This window comes from Erithacus rubecula, assembly GCF_903797595.1.
Source record: "Erithacus rubecula genome assembly, chromosome: 15".
NCBI classification, from domain to species: domain Eukaryota; kingdom Metazoa; phylum Chordata; class Aves; order Passeriformes; family Muscicapidae; genus Erithacus; species Erithacus rubecula.
This window is the reverse complement of record NC_136667.1, coordinates 7,861,157-7,868,043: the sequence shown is the minus strand read 5'-3', so window position 1 is coordinate 7,868,043 and position 6,887 is coordinate 7,861,157.

Here is a 6,887-nt window from a genome sequence, read left to right as displayed (position 1 = left end):
TTTTAAGAATTTTTTTATTGGAACTTGCTTCTGGCTTTGCAAGACAAAAAGTGTCTTTAAGAAATGTAATTATGTCAGGATATACAGTTTGCTGCATCATTTTTAGGTGTTTTCTGAGTAGAAGTTAAGCAACTATGAAAAACTGCTACTTCTACAAGACCAACAGACTGGAAAATTCTTGCCTGTAGGAAGGACCCACTGACTCCTGCTGATCCAGAATCAAGCAGCACATTTTTCTCCCATGTTAAACAGCCTCAAATCACTTAAAGAGCTGGATTCTTACAAAATTATTTTCAAGCAGGAGCTGATTGCAATTTGACTACCTGTCCATTTGAAATGCTGCTCTCAATTCAATTATTTGAGAAGAAATAATTATGGAGACTTACCAGGTAAATTGTACCATTATTGACCAAAGCCTACAGAGTTAATTCATAGGAACAGATACAGGCACATTTTAGCAGCTTGTTGGTAATTGGAGATTACCTCTTTCCACTAGAAGCTCACTTGTCTGCCCTGGGGGCAGTGGACTTTGTCCTCAAATACTTAAAATCTCTACCCTATCTTCAGCTAATGGTAATTTGACAGAGAAATGTAATTGATTTTGTTACATATGAGTTCAAAGGCAACTTCAGATAAAAAGTAATGAAATTAATAAAATTATTGTGTCTTTCTAGTGTAGTTTATAGTTTAAAAATAAATTAAAGAGAATAGTTTACTTAAATTGCACTGAAAGTCAATTAAATGTGACTGTATTGTATCTGTCTATTTGATATGAATCAGAAGTATTATCCAGTAAATCTGTAGCAATGTTTGTCAACTCATGCCTTTCAGAGTACCCACAGAAGGCAAAATGAAAAGATACCAACTCGAGAAGAGTAGGGTGTTGCATGCAGTGTTATTTGTGTCATTGTGCTGCTTATGGGTATGGGAAGGTGAGAGGCCATTGCTCTGGAGTGAGAGTTACACAGTTACACAGTCATGTTCCAAACTGAGCCATGCTGACTGTGTCAGCCAATGTTTTTTATTTACATATACTTCAGAATCGAAGTCTGATTTTAATTAAACTGCTCTTTCTTAAGGTAATTTTAAAAGACATTTGAATTTAAAGAAATTATCTTTGTACAAAAGGACTGATGATGCTGACATTGTCACAGAGCCACCTTGGTGAGATGGTCCAGCCACTTCCATCCATCCCATGCCATAGAAGTGCAGCCAAAGGCTGTGGCATTAAACTGCTTTAGTACACTTTAAATATAAAGCATTAATCATTTCATCTTATATTTTATAACTTCCCACTCTAAAATAAATATCAGAATTATGTGGAACATAGACATATATAATGTCTTTAAAATGTTAAAGGATATAATTTGTTTTTACTCAAGTATTTGAAATTTTTCATGGCAGAAGTTGGGAAGAAGTTGCAGAATGGGGTGCCAGTGTTGGAAGGCTGTGTGCAGCTGGTGTATATCCAGTACCTGTAGTAGACTTGGAGTTTCACTATTTTGGATCAATCTGAAGAGTCACCATCCTGCTAAATAACACTGAACTCCTTATGTGGAGTTCAGTGGTTGAAGTGCTGTGATGTTACTGTGATTCTGCCACTCTGCCTGTCTTCCTCCTCCCTGCCAGTCCAGCACTGTCAGACTGGGCAAAGGTCCTCTCTGCAAAGAAATCACTTGCTGTTTTACTTCATTTGGTGTTTATTAAGACAAGTGTAAAACCAATGTATTTTTGATCTTGAGTCCAAACATCTTAGTTTTGCCATCTTAATCTGAGAGTCATTACTCTTGCAAAATGTCACAGCAATCATGTTTTTGCTGCTGTGTATTGCTACTGCTAAAGGAAAAATACTATCAGACCATATTTCTTTACTTTGGAAGGTGTACCTGACCAAAGAAATGTACTCTAAAATCTTACATGTGCATGTTTCTTATGTTTTCAGCATTAATTTTTTCAAAAAATGGAGGAAGATGTGTTCATATGTAATCAGTGGTACTTCTGAGTGTATAGAAGTTGCTATCTGATAGATTGTAAAGAGAATATTCATTTTGAATTAATGTGGTGTCAAAGTTGTGGAACAGTGAAAAGCAGAGATTATAAATAAATTAATGTATGTAAACATCTTGGATTGTTTCTTTCCATTTCTTTCCTTTTTACTTCTTGTAAGTTGTTTTGATTTTTCAAGAATCTTTTCCACAGTCAGGTTTACTCTTTTCACCAATTGCCACCAATTGCAGCTTCTTCTGGCTTTCAACACGGTGTGCAGCATGAGTTTTGTAGAGAAAGAAGAAAAAGGGGGTTTGTTTGTCCCTGCTCCCCCACTGTGCTCCAGGGCTGGGCTGAGCCCCAGGCTGGGCACAGCAGGACAGGAGCCAGTTCCTTGTTAGCTGAATGGGCTGGGAATGCCACAGCTCTGTGTGCTCTGGACACACTGGCATCACAGCCCTTCCTGGGCTCTGTGAACCTGCAGGAAGGGAAGGAGCTTGGAGGAGATCTGCTCTGCACTAGTGACAAAGATCTCAGCTGCTTCCCCATCCCAAGCTGGGTGTTACATTTCCTCAATAAGAAGGAACTCTGTACAGCAGCTGAATCAGCTCTGGGCTCTGCAAACTACACCTTTGTCAGCTAGGGAGAGACATCTGCTAAAGCCAGTGTTGCATCCACAAATCCTCATGGACTGCCCAGCTGCTGTGTCTTTCACAGCTCTGGAAGTTGGGTGAATTAAAATGAACACTAAAAAACTCAGGCACAGCAAGGGGAGCTGCTGTACAGCTTTGGCACTTGTATGAGCACAACAGCTTCCTGAACCCTCTGGCAGTGAACTATTTTTAGGAGTGACTGAGCCACCTTGAGAGCAGTCTGGGCAGGGAAAGCTGCATGCTAGAAAGGGGTTAAGGAGCAGCCAGCAGGGCTCTGCTTCCCTGCAGTGCTACCAGGCACTTGAACTCTATTAGGTAGAGAAATGAGGCCAAAGAAGACTGGCTTGGCAGGCAGTTGACAATAAAGGCTGTTTTGTCTGTGCTGTAATCTGTGACCACTATCTGAGTGAGTACTGATGACTCTCATTTGCCCGAGTGCCCTTTCTCTGCCCTCCAGCCCTCACCCCACTGGGAATGGGGCCCTGAGCTGTGGCTTCTGGCAGGGCTGAGGGCCAGAAAATGACAGGCTCCACCATTGATGTCCTCATTGATGGGGCCAAAACACTCTGGAAGGAGGGCTGAAAATACTACAGGCTAAAGGAAGATGAACTGCAGGCTCAGGACCAGATGGGAAAAGTCAGAATGTGCTGCTGTGAAGTTTGGAGTAGTCAATTTTTGTTTTGTTTCAGTCTTTTCAAAAAATATTATCTCTAACCAGAGAAAATTACCAAGAAAATACATTTAGACAGGCTGGAGAGCAATCAGATGAAGTGAATGTCTTCGGGTGGGCAGGGCTTTATTAATCTTACACCATGTAATAATCTGAACACTGATAAGAACACTGGCAGTAGAAAACAGAAGTCTAGCATCTGAAGGACTAATATTATATTGTCTTCAGAAAGGAAGCATTGAAGAAGTAACTGGTCAATTTGTCCAACTTTTATGCTTAAAGTGGAACAATATTTTTTTAATCCCTTCATTGCATTTTTACCAGGACATTTTTAAAGGACAACTTGTGCCAAACTAGTCTAGTTGCCCTTTTGGATAGGCCTAACATATGAGACAACATCCTTCTAATCAGCCTGAGGAAATACAAGTTAAGCATGGAGATAGATATGCAACTACCCCCCCAAAAAACAAACAAGCAAACTAACAAAAAGACCATGAAACCTCCTTAAGAGCACTTGACCACCCAGCAGGACAGCAGATGTGGCTGCTTTGCAGGAATCTGTCAGGGTAGCAGCTTTATTCAGCATTTCAAACCACTTAATCATCTGGAAAATGTCCCTCTGTGGATTGTACCCAAGGAGGAATGGTTAGAAGGACATTCAGGGACACAATTATGAGTTTAGAAAATTGCAGCAGTTTTCCAAAGCAACACAAGTGATGAAAATGTGTTCCAACAAAATCAAAAGCATTCCCCTTAGCAGGAGAAAGGGGTTTTGCAGTGAGGAGAGGCTGACAGGGCAGCAGTGTTGCTGAAAAGACCAGAAATCATAGAAAGCCATGGACTGAGGTGCAACTCCACAGCAAGCTGTGCCACAGAAACTGCAGCTGTGATTTCTACATAAGGATGGGGAAGAGAGGACTGGCAGCCAAAAAATATTGGTTGTTTGGGGATGATGCAGTCTGGCTTTGAGGGCAACACTCTAGAGAAGACCAACAGGAAAATAATTTTGAAAACACAAGACTTAAAGATTCAGGCTTTTTGGTTTTTCTCTCAAAGCAAAAAAGAGCAGGGACAGAACTTGGCAGCATGATCAGAGTGCAAACAAGATCCTGTTGAGAGGAGGGCAGAGGAAAAGGCAACTTAATTAGCAGTAGAAATCAGCAGGTCAGTTGGTGGGGGAGTTTTTGAATTAAGGAGAAAATAGTGAGACAAAATACTTGGGAGATTCTAGTAGAATTTTTTTACAAGTTTGACAAATCACCAAAAACACTCTGTCTTGGCATCACTCAACAAAAGAAAACAAGGCAGGGGATGCCCTGACAATCCTTCCAGCCCTACCCAAACTTTAATACATGGATGATCAATATAATTTTTCATATAGCCCATGAACAAAATAATTACTGTTACACATCTAATAAAATTGCCCAGTTTTCCCAAGGATTTAGAAACAGGATTTTTACTCCAAACCAAGCTCTAACACATCCTTGAAATCCCACATGCAGAAAAGCAAATGCCATTCTCTCTCTGCCTAGCATGTTGCTAGCATTTCTACCTTTTATACCTCTTAGTTAAACAAATCACAAAGTGCTGTATGCAAGAAAAGTGCTTTGAAAGTCAGCTGTGGAAAAAATGTGAACTAATGGCTCAGCCTTGGTCCCTGCCAATGGAGGCAAGGTTGGCTACAGCTGAATGTTCTAGAACATGACAGGGTGTGATATTAAAACTAGGTAGCCATACCCTGAACAGTTTTCCCTGTAGCTGATTTTGACATTTGAAGGACCAAGTAGTTTCACACCTTTTATGAGTACCTTGCTGACATTTTAGAAGTTTCCACACTGACATTTTGTGCGAAGAAAGGAAACTAGTGAGGCAAAAAGGCTTTGAAGTACAGGAGGGAGAAAGGCTCCAACAGGCAAATTTTGGTGCTCTCTGCCAAAAAAACCCCAAAAAACAGCATGCCCATTCCACTACCTAATTTTTCCCACCATGGAGGACATATTTAGGTGGGTTTGGGTTTCTCTTTCAGCACAGAACATGTAAGGGCAACACTACTTTTAAAGCATTTGTTTAACTCCTGGTACAAGCTAGTCCTAACATTTGATCTAGCTTTGCAAATTTTGCCTGAGATTCTGAAAAGTGGCAGTGCCTGAGCTTAACAAAACACCTTTCTCACTAAAGCTTTTAATCTCATCGTGCACTTAGCCAAAATAAACTGCTGTTTTATTTAGCTGTTGACCCAAATTAAATAGAGGGAAACTGATATAACAAGCCAAGAACATGATTACTGGAAGTCCTGGTTAACTGGAAAGTTCTCTTTTTGTAGCTGCTTTGTGCAAGAGTCATCAAAATAATTGCAGTTTTTTAGCAAAAGGCAAACAAGGAGCAGAGAGTATTGTTAGAGTACACTTTTTGGAATTGTCTTTCCCCACTGAATTATTGCCTTCAGAAAAAGGCCAGTGTTCAGTGAAGAACACCACAAGGTTTACAAACAAAGAGAAATGATTTCATTAACCTAACCAGCATATTGGAAAAACAGATTGAAAAAACCAAACCCAAAAAAACCCCATGAAGTCATCAACAAGCTTTCAGGCTCCTGTTACAAAGCTGAGACAGAGTTTCCGGACCTGAAAGAAAGTTTCTCTTCCCTGCCACCCGCCCAAAGCCACATTGCTTTGCTGTGGTAACATCGTGGATTTAATTACAGCATGTGATCTGAGCCTCCTGCTCACCTCGATTCAACAGCTTGCCGGAAGTTCATTCAAATAGGGAGATTTTAATCTGATTTTGCATTTGGATTTTCAGTATTATCTAGAAGCTGCATTTCTACAGCTGGCAATGCGACCTGTGGGGCTTGCTCCCCTAAAACGGATTTTGCAAGTATTGTTTAAAACTGAAGTATTTGGGGATCATGTTGGTGAACCTTCAGTAACCCAGAACTGCTCCTCCCTGTCCCACCCTGTCCCACCCTGCAGGTCTCAGCTGCTGCCCAGCCATGGCACTTGGGTGAGAGGGAAAGAGGTTTTTGCAAGATCCTGACCATATCTGGGCTTCCACCTCCCCACTCACCTAAATTCTTGCTGGAGTGAGTGGAAAACCTTCCAAAACAAAAAATTCATTCTGGTTGTTTGTTTTGTTTTTTTTAATAACAACAAAACCCCATTTCCTTTTCAAAGGAAATTCTGAGTATTTTAAGTTCCAGCTCAGAAAGAAGTTTATTGAGTACTTTCCAGTAAATGGAAATACCCAACCTGTGAGTAGTTCTACCCTAGTTTCAGTCATAAGCACTGAAACACTATGGTTTACACTTCAGTGTGTTCCTCTAGAACTCCTTTCACGTCATTACTTAACCAAAAAAAAAAAAAAAAAAAAAAAGGATTGTTCAATTTCTCAATGACACCAAATACAGAAAGTTTAGATTATTTAACAGAATGTATTAAAATAGGAAAGGGTCACTTATGGTAATAATGGTAACTAATTGTTAGTCATTATTACCATCAAAACTGTAGAACTGTGAAAGATAAATACGAAAGTCTTGGTTTTTGATATCATGGTTTATATCTTGCTTTTGAATGATTGCT